The sequence below is a fragment of the Lepeophtheirus salmonis genome, chromosome 2 (assembly GCF_016086655.4).
Source record: "Lepeophtheirus salmonis chromosome 2, UVic_Lsal_1.4, whole genome shotgun sequence".
Classification (NCBI taxonomy): domain Eukaryota; kingdom Metazoa; phylum Arthropoda; class Copepoda; order Siphonostomatoida; family Caligidae; genus Lepeophtheirus; species Lepeophtheirus salmonis.
The window spans coordinates 29,709,172-29,725,730 of NC_052132.2; the positions used below are offsets into that span (position 1 = coordinate 29,709,172).

At 30.1% G+C, this 16,559-nt stretch overlaps 1 protein-coding gene across 2 annotated transcripts in view; it reads right to left on the minus strand.

Moving 5' to 3' along the window:
* Positions 1-12,727, minus strand: part of LOC121113698 (uncharacterized) — a 102,963-nt gene extending 90,236 nt beyond the window's left edge. The window contains exon 1 of one of the 2 annotated variants that reach the window (XM_040707546.2): positions 12,182-12,727. The gene's annotated coding sequence lies outside the window, so the exon portion shown is untranslated. The remainder of the gene's footprint in view (positions 1-12,181) is intronic. The other variant, XM_071886740.1, reaches the window with a different exon arrangement.
* Positions 12,728-16,559: the final 3,832 nt, after the last annotated feature.

The window sequence follows — 16,559 nt, forward strand, 5'->3', positions numbered from 1 at the left end:
TTAAAATAATGTATAAAATTAATTTTGAAGTTTCTTTTGAATATAATTTCATACCCCGTTCCTTACTTTTTAATTTATATAATGTGATGTTACCCAATAAAAACGAAAGAATATGTGCAGATATTCAAAGTTTCAAATAAATCAACTTTGAGGGCATTCAAATTCCTAAAAAATAAATGTATTTAATGTATGCAACAAATGGGTTCCATCAAAGTTTTATACTTTTTATAAGAATTATATGAACTACTTAAGTAAATGAAAAAAAAAAATGGCTGAGTTAAAAAAATAATCATGATACGACGGCAACCTTTCAAATATGGGATTAAATAGACCATCTGCATGAATACATGTCTCATACGTGTGACAAAAACAATACTAAATAAGAACTTAGTCGGAAAAAAAAGAGAGCCAGAGATTAACGAAAGAAGGATATTATTCTCGTTAAAAAGTATTAATATCCTCCATAAAATGGCTTCATATTGATAAAAAATATGTCCACAACAAAACACGACTTGACCATTAATACTTATACATATGTATATATGGATAAGTAGACCTTCAAACATGTCCTATAGGGAAAAATGAACTGAATTTTACATTAATATGATCTCACTGGTGATTCAATTGTTATTATAAAGTTGTTACCATTGACATGAACTCAATCCTCCAAAAAGAAACAGAAAAATGTCCCAAAATCAGTTGGTAGATGTTACCCGTTTCACTCTCAACCATGGAAATATGATTCAATAATTGGTGGGAATTGTTCTCAACTTAACGAGAGCTCATTGAATTTAACCAAGCAAAAGACGCACTGCACTCATATCGCGGCACATTCAATATGATTTGAAACGAGAATTTTGAAAAATCTAATCTCAAAGCAAAATTTTTATCACAAGAAAATGATGCCGCAAAGTAATTTGAATTTTTAAACAGAAATTCCACTTCCTCTTATTGTTTAAAATTTGAGATCCTGTTTTCGATTAGATATAGGGCAACCTAGTGATTATTATTGTACAGTCTCAATACCTTATATATTCTATGAAAATAATAATAGAACAAGAAAGATAAAAATATATACAGATTATTTTATTACATCATGGCATATAACAGCTGACGACAACGTCATCTCCAGTCGATAAAACCCTCCTCGGTAAACACTTTGTCGCATCAATATACTCTCTATGGGTAGCACCGAGGCTGATAGCAAGGTACTAACTCCGTTGTGGATCATTCCTTTCAAACACATTAGCCAATTCAATGACTTAATTGACTTGACAATTCCTTTTGATTGGTTATAATAATTGATAGTACCACACGCCATCTTATTATGCACTTAACATCCTTTATTGCTTATTAGTACAATCTCCAAAGACTTAAAATATTAACTTTTGAGAAGGTAGGCTACATGGGCATAATTCACTATAAAAATTAAATTGATATAGAAACATATTCACATCATTTTCCTTAAAGGCATCATCAACAAAACCCTAGCCTGAACCTTATAAAAGCCCTATTGTGTAGGCCTCAGAATGATAAATGCAATTTAGTGATAATGATAGTCACCTCTATTCAAAGTGAACTTGTTTGTTGTGCCTACCCCCACATATATTATCATTATCTATGTTTCATCATAAATAGGTACCAGCTTGTATGACCATAAATAAAGAGTAGCTAAATGATCATAATAAATAATATTGATGTTAAAATAGATATTATTGATACAAAAATTCCTTTTAAAAACACGCTAATTCCCAGCAATGGTTTCAAATTACGATTTACCTTTATATAATATTGATGATGTACAATACTTATATTGATATTATGTGTATATTTATATAGGTATAACAAAAGAAAAGAAGCTGACTAGACACACATTCATAAGAAGTTTAAGATTTATATTACTTGGCTGAATAATCAACTAATAAATATCGCATTATCAAATATTAGATACATATTTCCATTTATGAAATTATTTATTGCTAATGTCTCCTTATTTTTGTTGTATCTCAAAAACTTTCTTTCAAAAAGACCCAGGAGGGAAAGGTGGAAAGGCCCACAATCAGGATGTAGCGACTAATTTAATAAATTAAACCAAACTTTCAAATGATAACTCTAATTAAACCAAACAACGTTCACCCTCTGATAAGTGTGTGTGTGGGGGAAATTTGACAGCTGATAACAAAATACAGTTGAACTTTTGTGTTAATAAAGACCACCATGTAGCACGTCGTTTCCTTTATTGTATATCGCAACTTTCCTTCCAAAAAGAAACAGAAAAAGGCCTTAAATCAGTTCGTAGTTAACCATTCTCCCAACTAATGTAATTAATTAATCTTCACCTAGAATGGGTACACGTTAGAGCGTAAACCTCTACCTAAAATCATTTCAAAGTTATGATCGATGATTTGTTTTTAAGGATGTGTGGGATTTTGACCTTTGACCTCTCAAAATTTATTTACTATTATTGTTAATATATATATGTTTATATATTGCTACAAAGTTTTACCTAATCGGTCTGTAACTACTAACAGGATTACTAACAAATGGAAGCGATTACCTAACTGCCGTGCCTTGGATGGCGAAGATAATTATTGTTGTGAATAGTTCACAGCACTTTAACAAGAGTTTATTCGAATTCAATATCATCAACCTTCAGAACACTGATAGTAAAGGAAAAAAACAGAAAAATTGATAACTGACAACAAAAATACAAATATTTATATTATTAGGTATTATACTATATTTTTGAAGTGTCTGAAGAAACAACTTTTAAAATAACTCTAATTCAATTAAAAATGCATCAACTTGACGTTCATAAAGGAACATATGTTTGAATGGAGCATTTAGTATGTACGAAACTTAAATATTTTCCATGTTTCAGATCAAGTCCCCTCCAAATCCTTCTGATTAGAGATATACATACTTCCAGTCCATCAGGGATTCTCTAAGTGCTCCGTGACATGCTTATTTAAATTTATTAAAATAGTCATCCAGTTAATTATATAAATATCATTTAATATAATATTTAAAGTATTACTCCAAAATGTAAAGGTTGTTTAAAAAAATTACGTATTGTTGCTATACGCAATATGATGATTGAAACAAGTTATATCAGTTATATGTTTGTGTAAAATTCCTACTGTTTCCCAACAATAATTTATGGTCAAAAATGAAGTTTTTCATCGTAACAAGTTGTGTGATATAGCTAATCTTAACTTAATATTTTAAAAAATCGTCAAGGCTCCAGGGCATTAAACATATGAGACAACCTTCCAATGAAGTTGGATTAAATAATAAAGATTAAAATAATGGCTACTGTTTGTAAATCAGATTGATGAAAAAAAATAAAAAACACTAGAACGGTGTTATACAATATACATATTTAGACAGTGTTATAACTGAAAATACAGGCCTGATAAATTGTCGTTATTTATTCTTTGAAAATAAATAGTTTTGTGTAGGTGTTAGCTTTTCCTCACTTGCTTGCACATCATTACACCACCAACTATAGATCAATGTTGAGGTTGCTTGAACTATTCATGTAATAAATGGACATGAAATGAGTGTCTATGCAATTACTTGGGAAATATCTTTACCTAAACTAAACGTTGCTCCTGAGCCCAGTACTACACAATATGTACAGACTGGATACCCAAAACTTGCAGTAACATGAATAAATTACGAAAAACGTGATTTGTATAAAATCAAGAAAAAAACTATATGTGATTTGTTTCACAACAATATTTAGCTACATTTAGTATTCAATATGTCCTACTTAACATGCAATAGCACTCTTGAAGGCCGGCAAACAGATTAGCAGCACGTGACAGTGAATGCCATGTCCATTGCGTACCACACTGTCATGACGGCAGCTTGGAGCCCCCCTCCAAATTTGAATGAGAGGTGCGGAAAACATTTTTCTCCAAAACACCTCAAAACTGCCAAGTACAGGGAGTTGAGATCAGGGATAGAGGAGGGTCACATAGAGGCAGGCCCAACGTCACCCATATTGTTGGTGTAGAAGTTTTGGGTTATTCTTGGATGTATGGGCTGTAAAGGACTTCCTTATGTTGAAAGCAGTCCGGATGGAGATACCAAGATGTGGATAAAATCGTAATTCAATGCAATTGCTAGTATTGGGTCTCCAAACTGTAGTGTCTACGCACTCAACCCACTTGACCTCTTAGTATAAGTCTACACTTTTATTTACTTGAGTATGTGTACCTTATCTTGCATTATGTTATTTTACATATACACTTTCAGTGCATGAATCTCCACGAGGATGTTGTCAGTCCTCGTGTGTATGGTGTCTTTATATTACCCCTTTTGTTAAATCTCAATCCAGCCTCATTCCTTCTTCCCGACGTTCGTATCTTCCTGGCCCCTGGCATTGCGACGAGTTTAGTAAAGAACAACACACACTCTGTGAACTACTTCACAGTAAAATATTTGCTTAATAATCAATTAGTTCCAAGGAGCAAAATATATTATAATTCCATAGCCCTGTATTAGAATGAATCTAAATTAGAGATAGAAGATAAAATTGACTGAAGTAGAATTAGGTCAGAAATTAACACATTAAGTGAATTGGGCATGAATAAACTAAAAAATATATTCATTGCCGTAAGATGTCGCAGGTATCTTGAGTCTAGTTAACAAACAATCAAGTAGATACTGCTCATACCATATTGGAATATTTATCAAAAAAGCAGAGTGACAAATAAACAGTCCTTCTTTGACACGTAAACAAAATTTCCCACAAAAAATACGTCATATTTTATATAAATTAATTGCAAATTAATTGTTTATAATTATATAATAATGATTTTTTTTTTTAAATATTGTCTATCTCTTCCTCTTCAGTGAATCATAAGGCACAAAGTCCATTAATAAAAGATTGCAAAAAAACAAGAATCGTAGTTTTAGCATACATATTTTTGCCATCATTGACAATTGATACATTAAAAATAAAATGTTAATTTTTCATATAACTCAGTTGAAGTATCAAATCATCGTTTAACATTTGATACGACTTATATCAAACATAAGTTAGATCATTAAATGAGGGATATCATAAGTGAATAGTATTAAAAATCAAGAATGGAAATAAATTTGAAAAAGTGAACTATGGATTTTTTGCCTCAAAAACTAGCAATTAATTAAATAATATTTCTGCTAAACCGGAGCTTTTTGGAAAATATAGATCAATGTTTCAAATAAGTTCGTGCTTTTATTTACAATTCAATCAGAGGGAAAATCGAAGGTTACTCATCTCCAAATCAAACCTTTAAAAAAACAAAAAACAGGCAGTTTTTCGACCATAGATTATCTAACCTAACGAGATGTATAACTTTCGTGCCAAATACCTGAGTTGGGGACTTGGAATAAAGACTTCCGACTCTACTTGGCTATATATTCTGAAGAATTGAGACACGACTTGGATCCATATTCTGAAGAACACTGAACAGGGTGTAGAATTTCTCTGGAAAAATTCAAACTATTTCGTGCCATCATTTTCTTATGATATAAACTGTTCTTTGAGCTGGATTTTTTACATTTCATAATGTTTCCAGACATCCGTATCGTTTAAAATCTTTGAGGTTTTGCAGCGATACTAGTGCCTCACATCAGCTGACAAGACGTGTTGGACTTTAAATAGTCCCTACCCCCTGGAATTATAAATACTTGAAATGTATATAGTTCCCACAGGAAAATGTTCTCAGTCATTTCAATTTCTTCACTGCATATATCTCAAGGACTAACTGGACTTGATGAAAATATTACAGGACTTGGACTTGTAAGCAAAGACTCGAGACTCGACTTGCAATATAGATACATACTTTTTCCCACCTCCCCAAATACTAAAATATAATTAGGTATCGAATGTCATACTTTTTTTGCTGACTAATGTGATTAATTATATGAAAACTTTTAGCCTCAGCACATATTTTAAAAATGTGTCATTCTTTTTAACTTTTATCTAAACAATTTGAAAATTGCAGCTAACATATGAATTATTTGAAGGACTACTAAAGAATATAAATTAATTACATATTATGTATGTCAATTGTGAGATAATAAAAGTTAATGGGAATATGAAGGTCAATGACAAAGGGAGGATAGGAGAGTCTGATAAAGCTGATACGGAGAACAATTTCTTCTCAACAGAAAGACTCCATATACATAGTTGTAGTACGATAAGCAGAATCATTTTACGAAAATATACTTACACATATAAATATATCAAAGTCAGGGGATACAAAAGTATAGATTATGACAATAAAAATAAGACCTAGTAGGGATATTTATTTATTTATTTCATTCTCTGTATTAAAAAAAAGTACTACATTTGGGGACTACATAACATAATATGTTAGTATTATTGGCTCTGAATGTAGAAGATCAGTGGAAAAAATCGTATTTTGATAAATTTTAGTGTTGGATGCAAGTACTGCTTGAGCTCGAAAACAAATCAAGTTTACAAAAGTAAAAAATGCATGCAGATTCCGATGTCGATTTCGATTTCTAAAATATTTTAAATAATAATTGAAAAATACACTTTTAGTATCAGGGGCATCCACATGATTATATTTTAGGAGGGGCTTGGTTTTTGGAATATTTTGGAAAAAATGGAAAAATTAATTTTTTTGGAATTAAATTTCAAATATGCAATTTAATATCTAAAAATTTTTTAAAACCACAACTATTCCCAGAAAATTAAATTTTTGGGAAAAAATGTCAAAACCCCAGATTATTCACAAAAAATTAAATTTTTTTTGAAAAATAATTCTTTGCTGTTCACAAAAAATTAATTATTTCTGAAAAAAAAATCGAAAAATTACCAGCTATTCTCAAAAAATAAATTTTTTGGGAAAAAATTTCAAAAATTTATTTTCTAATATAACATTTTTTGAAAATAAAATTAATATAATACATTTTTGGAGAAAAACACAGTTATTCAATGGAAATTACATTTTTTGGAAAAAATAATTGAAGAATTAAATTTCATGTATAATTTTTTTTTTAAATAATATCAAACATTAAATTTTCCAGTGTAAAGCAAAAATTGTCTAATTTGATGGTCTATTTTATTTATTTTTTTTTTCATAACTTCCAAGAGTAATAAATCGTTAAATACCAGTAATAAATAAGAATCGGAGTCGCAAATTAAACATTATTTTCCCGATTCCAATTCCAGAATAAACGCCCAATTCCGATTAATCGTCCCATCACTACTTTTTATCGAGTAATTCCTTACAAATTTCATGATGATATTTGTAGCCAGAGATTTTGTCTTTAAGTCCAATTGTCACCTAGTTATTTGACTGCCTAACTGACTTGATTGTTAAAATTATCAATTCAATGAACAAATATTTGTATATTTCAGATACCTTTACTCGAGATCAAAGTCGACTTGACTCGACTCAATATTCAATTACTCGAACTCGATAGTTATAACTGAAATATAACACTAATATATCCTTCTATTACAGAAAAGGGGATTTTTATCTGATATAACAATAGGTGTAAATAAGTTAAAGGCCCCATTTCAAAGAGTATAAATAGTAAGGAAATGAGTCATTGCTGAATAATAAAATCAATATTTATTTATACAAAATTGAAACTTTCCTTCCTTTTATTGAGGAAAAGGATATCAACAAGGAAATATAATCGGACCCGTCAATATATAAGCAAAATGGAATGATTATTAATTTTTTTTTTTCCAAAATAGAGTCTAATTTACATTTATACTCTTCAACGAATTATCATCAATGTCGTATATGATAATTATTCTAATACATCCATTGGAAGAGCCGCAAGTGGTACTTACTTCATGTAGCAAAAATTCAATGTTTTTTTATTTAAAAAGTCATAATCTAGTCTTATAAGTCAAATTAAGGTTTTAAACTTTAAATTAATATTCTGATTAACAAAAATGGCTGAACAAAAGGCGTCCGTAGGATATATTATAATTATTATTATTTTTTTTTTTGGGTTGCTTGGTTTATGGAATTTTTTGAAAAAAAAGTTAAATTTTTTTTGGAAAAAAATTAAAAATCAGCAGATATTCACAGAAAATTAAATTTTTTGGCATAATTTACCTGAATGACTTTTTTTTTTAATTAAAATAAATCATTAAAAAAATATTTTTTTACCAGTATTTTTGCGTAAAAATTTATGAGCCTGGCAAAAAATTCTAGTAAAAGGCAAAAATTTATTAATTTGGGAAGGGCTCCAGATTTTTTTCATTTGAATGTCAAAATAACAAACTTACAAATAAAAGGACCTAACCTTACATTCTGGATATTTGAAATTTTTCTCCGAAACATTTATGATTTGATTTTTTTTTCCAAACAAATTAATTTTTTTGTGAACTGTGGATTTTTGAAGAAAAAAAATTATATTTGTAAATAAATATTGGAATTTTTTTTTAACCAAAAACCTTGCCTCTACCTACGTCCCTGTGGACGCCCCTGCAGTGGTTCCTGACCTATTGATCTTGACCCCGAATGGGGTCTTTAATTGACTTTAGACGAATATAAATATTATATCAACCTCAGTGAAAAACATGATTAGACAGTTATATTTATTCAAACTATGACTTTAAATTTAAAAGTTCCTTAAGTCACTAAACATAACGTCTGGTGCAGTATTGAACAAGTTTATTTTATATTTTGTTTTGATCGCACTACCATTTTGCTCCTCCCAAGAATATTGCCAAACTAATTTTACTAAATTTTGCCAGATTTTCTCTCACATAATGGAAATATTTTTTATAAGAATACCGTGCCAATAGTGGCCAATGCTGCTGTGCGGAATTCAAAGAGGTTTGAAGAATATTTCGGATTATTAGGTGGTTGTGTATACAAATTGAAAAAGCTGTGATTTTTACTGTTGTTTTTCTTTTATTGTTTTTTCTTTCAGCCATATCAGATATGTGTAGTGATTGTGTTATATTCAGTTAAAATATTTGTTTGTCATAATTATAAATAAAGGTATGCCTATTGGGCTTCTAAAAAAAAGGTCATTCTGGACTCAAAAGACTCAACAATTCCGTATAAAGCGTTGTTGTTATGTTCTGAATGACCTCAAACATTATAACAACCAGGTGATTTTCTTCTCCATTGAAGAATTTGTGGAGTGTATAATTACTTCACGAATAAATAATCTATAATTCATAAACACAATATAAAACAATTTGGTTATACAAAAAAAATCTTTATATAAGATATTCTTTCTAAAAAAGGGGGTCGTTTTGGATTGCTTGTTCTATAATGGGTCGCTATATTTGAAAGTTTGAGAAGCACTGTTCTAGAGTTACTTTGTTTTGACATGTGGCAGTAAATGACATAATCTTTCAGCCATATTGCATTCAAGCTAATTGTCTCCCAGGAGAAGGAGGTATGTATTTACTATTTTTATCTTTTTTTCCAGAGATTTTTTAAATTTTTTAATGGCACTCTATAAATGGATTAAATTTTTTGAGCAAACAAAGATGAAATAGTAAACAATGTGGAAAATTATCAGGTAATAAGCATTAGTTTATAAGATGGTACATTTTTTAGTAACATAATAAAATATATGAAATGGCTCTGTGGGGATAATATGAGATACACTAATTGGGGCAATATTGGCTTTGTGGATGTTACTGATTCTTGTCATGAGTCTTCCAAATCCTCAATTTGTTGGAAGTGCATCCAGATCTGGCAAAACTTTGCAAAATTTGACAGATCTATCACAAAATTCAATGTAAGAGGTGTACCCCAAGGTTAATAGAAATAAAAAGTTATACCATAACGACTATACGACGGATGTTTGACGTCCAATCGCTTTTAAGTTCGACGTCATAGTAAATAAATGAGTGGTTGCGTTTTTTTTCAAAATCTGTTTTTCTTGTTCAGCAGTCTGTACAATACATTAAATTGACAATTCTAGAAAGATGACGTCATAGACTATGAGTGCTTGCGTTTTTTTGTGAAAATCTGCCTGTCTTGCCCAGTAGTCGGTACAATGCATCTAATCAGACGGTCTAATCTTGTATTTCTATTAACCTTAGTGTAGCTTATATGAAGCCTAACAAACACTTAAGTAGCAAACTTTATGTGCTGCCTAAGTGATTTTATCAATCATTTAATATTGTTTATGTATTATTCCCTAATTACTAACTAAATAAAATTAACAATTAACCTATTCCTTTTCCCTTATACTAATCCACTTTGATGGTCCGTATTAACTTGAGCATGTGGTAATATGAGCCAATTGCAGGTTTTCAAAAAAAGGCGTCTTACTTCGAATATTTTTGTGTGTTAGAGAAATAATATCGAAACAACTATTGTTTTAGTATTGATTGGTTAGAGATAAGTGATAAAAAGAAATAATGAATAGAATGGAAGTACATCTACTGTGAAAATTCTAGCTACTATGATAAATTAAAAAATATAGCTGATTTTAAAAAAGCATCTCATATTACCCCAGGTACCAATTCAAATATCATTGTTTTTCTTTGCCATCAAGTACCATTCAAAAAGCCGATTGTTGAAGTTTCTTTTATGAGCCCCCAAGATCAAGATGGCGTCGTTTTTATTATGATGGAATTTAGGATGTCAGTGAAAACACCTTATTCAGGTTTCCCTTCCTTTTATTGAGGAATAAGATATAATTAAGCAATGAAGGCATTGCAGATAGTATTATAAAGATATGGCGATAATAAACTAATTAAAGATAAAGATATCTGGGTGAGTCACAGGATTATGATATGTTTTGTATTGAACGAAAAAAGGTCATGATGTCATTTCTTAAATGAACAATTAACTAGAATAATGAAGCCTATTCAATTTAAAAAAAAGCTATGATGATATATTAATGGAAGGATATAATTTTTTTAAATGTACTCAATGTCCTAAGGAAGGGGGAATCAATTAAGCAATAGATATAAAAATTATTTTATTCTCTACACATGTTACTACAAAGTACAAAGGCCCACTTCACCGTTGACTTTAAAAGTATCTAAATTACAGTCTTAAAAGTTAATAAAGACAGTATGTCACTTATTATACTAAGTAACATAAATGGAAAACGTTTTGTAGTTAGTTTTGAATTTCATGAAGAGTAGTATCAATTAAACAGTAACTAATTGGTAATCGGCAAATGCTGATAATGAAGTTTATTTGTGGTTTATCTAATACTGGTTTAAATACTTTACTTTAAGAATATGATCTGTTAAGATTATGTATTAAAATCATTTAAAACAAAGTAAATAATTTCCTTTAATTGAAATGTAGGTTAAGTAACGGGGCGATTCAAGATCCATTTGTGACATGTATCTTCCGAGATCAAGCAAGTAACTACATAAGTGACTGTGCAATGATAAAACAGTGCTTCCATTGATACTTGTAAATGTTATTAGTATTTCTGTCATTGACAGACATTTTTAAAACAGCACTTACTAGAAAATTGATAAATAATCGGCCGATTTACTATTATCGATTAATTGATATTGGGCAAATTGTTTTTGGGTACATTCCTAATTTAATGGACAAATATTTATGTGTAAGAGACAGAGATTATTGACTTAATCAGTCATTGAAAAGTTAACACCTTAATTTAAAAAAAAACACAAGTGTATTCAAGAATTCAATGTCATTCGGACCAAACTCATCGCCTTATCTCTACCTCTACTCAATCTTAATGATCCCCTATTCCGTTTTCGACTTATTTTCATCCATAATAGATTTAAAACTAAATTAAACGAGAGGTATTTGATCCCTAAAACATACCTAGATTTAAGATTATTTTGTATCTCTAAAAAAAGTACAAACTTTGTGGTCCAATGGATTATAATAATAGACGTGTATACAATATGACCTAACTTTGACAATGCTCAATCAACTAAAGATTCAATACAACATAATAATAATGAATTCCATCGGAAGGAAACATGTGCTCAGTGCAGATGTTGCCTAAAATAAGAAAAAGAATGCAGTCTCATGGCCGTTTATCATCAAGGCTCAAACGCGCACACTGTAGAGGTCATTATCATAATCGACAAAGTTGAGGAGAAATCATTTTCTTGAGGAGTAGTTTTTATTTGTTATTTGACAAGGGAATACGAAAACATTTCTCAATATTATATGTACATTCACAGGTAAAAAAAGAAAAAAAGATAAGGACACCTTCATACCTCATTTATGGCTTGAAACATTCCAAAGAAAGAGCAGAGAAGCACAACAGAGAAACTAACCCCATATATTAAATGAATTAATTTAATAAAATATTATTTTAAAATTCGTCAAATACACAGCAGAACACAACATAAGTAAAGAAACTGAAACTGATGAATTAAAATATCAGACACAACAAATCCTCACTCACTCACACACATACACAGGGAAAGACAGACTCCAGTACTAGTAAGCACATAAAGAAGAAGAAGAAAACAAAAAAGGGCTTTGGGCGAGCAACATGAAGTTTGACTCAGTGCACGTTACACTCGCGCGCTTGTAACGTATTTATTCTTTGGAGCTCAATATGAAGGATCTACAGTATAATCATCTCAATTTTACATACTCTTAGCAGTAGCTACACAAAGGGTCTCTGTATTTCTTCTTTTTAGCTATTGCGCCTTTAACCCCCTAGCTACGTTCTAGACACAGGAGAGGGATGATTGAAATAGGGAGTGTATTAAAATAAAGAAACTTCTGTACACTAATAGATTATTAAAACTACTATTGAATGCAATACAATACGTACATGTGTGCAGTGTGAACTATGTATAAAATAATATACTACCATTTATAAAATACAGCTATGTTGCGAGATAATTCAATATGAACTTCTTCCGACATTGGACTTCATGCATAACAAGTCTCTTGCAAGTTTTTAATATATTATTCCCAGTGTACATACATACATTGTGTCATACATAATACTATTTACAAAACCTTTAGTATTTATATATCCATGCTTTTACACTCCTTGTGCACTTTTATTCATTTTAAAGAATCAAACAATCATATAAAAATTGAGATCACAAGTCACAACTATGTGTATTTTCAAAATATTTTTTATCCACACAAGTCGTTGGTTTATTTTTTCTTTATAAGGACCTTTTTTTTCTAAAAGTTTTGTTGAAAATATTAATAAATATGTATTGGAGTTGTGTTTCTTATATATAGAAAAACTTGTTATAATTTATTAATTTAATATGTCTATAGGTATATGGAGAGATATCATCTTAAACATATGACTGCTAGGACAATAACTAATATACCATATTTTCCATACTTCAAGAAAAGTATAAAGTTTATATAAATAATATGATACCCCATAACCGAACAAATTTTACCAGGTTAAAATACCCGGAAGGAATACTCACGGGAACAACTGATACATGTTAAAACAGATCATATTAATTAGAAGTAGAACGATCCGTTCTACTTTTGGATCAATTTATTGGGATCGGATTTGGAACCAACATTTGTAATCTGCGGATCTTTTTTATTATTTGAAAGCTACATTAAATGACATTCAATTATTTATAATGAGATCTACCTCTCTTGATAACTTGGTCCACAAAGGTGCCGTGAGCTTTGGCAGGCCCGGGCGACATCGTTCGGATGTAGCCATGCCAATGCACGGTAATGGACTTATTCAGGGCTACCACAGACGAATTATACTGGACTCATGCCTCATGTTCGACATTCTCACAGAGATAGAAATTGCATGGGTTCTGTTCCGGGCTGTTTGCAGTCCAAAAATCCAGGAAAAAGTGCAAAACCAGAACCTGAACAGCGGCAAATCTGCTTCGAAATAAATTATCGAAGTGATTTGAGAGATATCAGTGTAGGGTATACTCTTCAGAAAACCTTACTAGGGATGCTACTTCAATCATTAATATCCAGGATTGGAACAACGCCACTGAGCCTTTTATCACGATAGTCATTCCTAAAAGTCAACTGCTTTGAGAAAAAAAGAAGATTAAATATGAATAATTAATGAAAATATCAAACTAATAGAATATTATAAAAATATTTCTAAATAAACACAAATTAACCCCAGAAATTAAGGAATAATAAATAAAAGGTTGTATTTTTAAAAGTTTATTAGGAGTTTTTGTAGTCCAAAATTATAAATTAGTAAAATAAGGTGTCTCATTTGGCATCAATGAAAAATGAAAGTATATTAAAAATATGATATTTGATACTATATTCTCCTTGAAAAAGGAGATTTCAGTAGTTAAAATGAAGAAAAACCGTCTAAATAAATGCGCGTTACACGCGGTACCAAAAAAAGAATATTTATTTATTAGCAGCATGCTTGAAACTAAGATACTCATCCTAAGAGGCAAGTTAGAAAAGAATTATTAAAATATTGTTGCAAAATATATGTTTCATCGATAATACTTAATAAAATAAAAATCCTGTAACTTGATTTAAATCAATTATTTTAAAGATATAACATCAAAATTTAATTTTTTTCAACATTTTACAGATTTTCAAATGAAAACGCGTCCATGAAGGACCGTTTTTTGGACATTTGGTGATAATTTTCTTGTTTAAAGGAATAAAATGCAAATAAAAAATATTAGGCAATATCCGATTCCCAACTTTTGTCAATACATTTCTAATTTAAATAATCGATCTATAAACCTTTTTCAAATGTATTTATTTACACTATTTTACTATAATAAAAAAAATTATATGTGGAAAAAAACTTAAATATAGTTTGCCAGTGAATTATAAAATATCTAAATAAATTATTTTTCTTTTGCCTCTTTGTTTCACATTAACAGGAGCTGCTTCTCAAAGTTGTCGTCTCTCAGACTCTGTCTAGTTCTCCTGAGGATCTGTTTGGCCTTGGAGAACAAACTCTTGCTACTTGCCCTACTGGGAAGCACGATATTGTATGTTTGAAATACATTTTGACCAAGATCATTTCCAGACCTTTAGAGTCATCAGCTATTTATCTTTCCAATTCCTGCTTGGCCATATCCATGTTTTTAGGAAGTTTGGTGAAGAAATTACTCTTAAGTATTTGCTGTGCTAAAAATTATATTTATAAATATCGTCCAAAAACAGTTCCCATGGCATATATAAGGACCGACATCATGTCAAGACCGAGTTTATAAAGTTCAAAACGAAAATCAAGACTGAGCTTATAAAGTTCGAGACGAAAATCAAGACTGAGACCAGTGTTTTTAGTTCCAGACCAAGACCGAGTTAATTAGACTCAAAACCAAGACTGTGATGTATCGAGACAGAGACTAATAAAAAAAACTATAAAAAAACAGTCTCGAGAACTACAACACTATTCCATGATATGTAATTTTCTACAAATTGATCAAATCGCAATTTTTTTGGTATTTCTGTTACGATATAAAGATTAGGACCGATTGCGATACTACGATCAGCGATATAATATCACCATATGCAATTGATAGCTGATAAAACCCCGATCAACAAGCCTGGTTATATAAATATATATATATATATGTAAAGTACTGTGTCATATATATTAAAAGTATAAATATCCCGTTATCCTTTAGGTATTTAGACATTGATTAGAAATCCATAGTTTATTCACGGAACTGAATGTAAACAAAGTTTGTTAACGGTATGTCAAAGAAAAGTTGCGTGGAACTTGAGCATCCAGGTGTTGAGAAATCCATGATTTAAAGTAGTTCAGTTTGTATTTATCCAGAATATAATATACACGTTTTCCTAATTCGTCTTATTCCTCCTCCTTCTTCCTCTTTTTCTTGGTCGTCCTGGATTCTGTTATTAATTAAATTGTGTAACACACCTCGTCAAGACACAACAGATATATATAATATTATCAGCTTCATCAAACTAATATTGTATTAATGCAAATCACTGTTGGGTAATTTTGCTGTTTGAGTATTTTCGAGTTTCTTATAAAAAAAAAACACCTCGAGGAATTACGAACTACAGACGTTACTCGCACTAACACTTTTTGCGTGCTAACAAACACGTTCGTGAATTTTTTTTTTTTTATATCAATTTTTGAAAACCTGTCATTTAAATCCCCAACCCCTCCCTAATTTATGTTTTAAACTTGAAAATTGTATATAACTTATTTCAATCGTAGTCATAAGCTTAATTCCAGAGTTCATATAATCAACACAACAATAGTTTATTATAGGCGGGTTATATATTTAATTTATACATTTTTAGTGACACTATTGCTTATTAATATAAATGCATATTCATGATATGTATTCAGGTGCATCCGCTGGGAGGGGGCGGCGGAGATGTAGTCTCTGCCTCCAAAAAAATCAAAAAAAATATGATTTTACTTAAAAAATCTTTTTTTTTTTTTTAAATTTATTTTCTTTAAAAAAAGGTAACAAATTATGCAGTAGAGAAAAAAATATTCCAAAAACCAATATATACTCCTACGGACGCCCTTGGTATTTAAAGTATAAGTTTTTAAATAAATAACATTTATTTTTTACTTATTCATTCATAAAGAGATAATTATTCATTATTTTAAAAAACCGTTTTCTATTAAGTAATTATAAGATTCCCATTAGATACTTA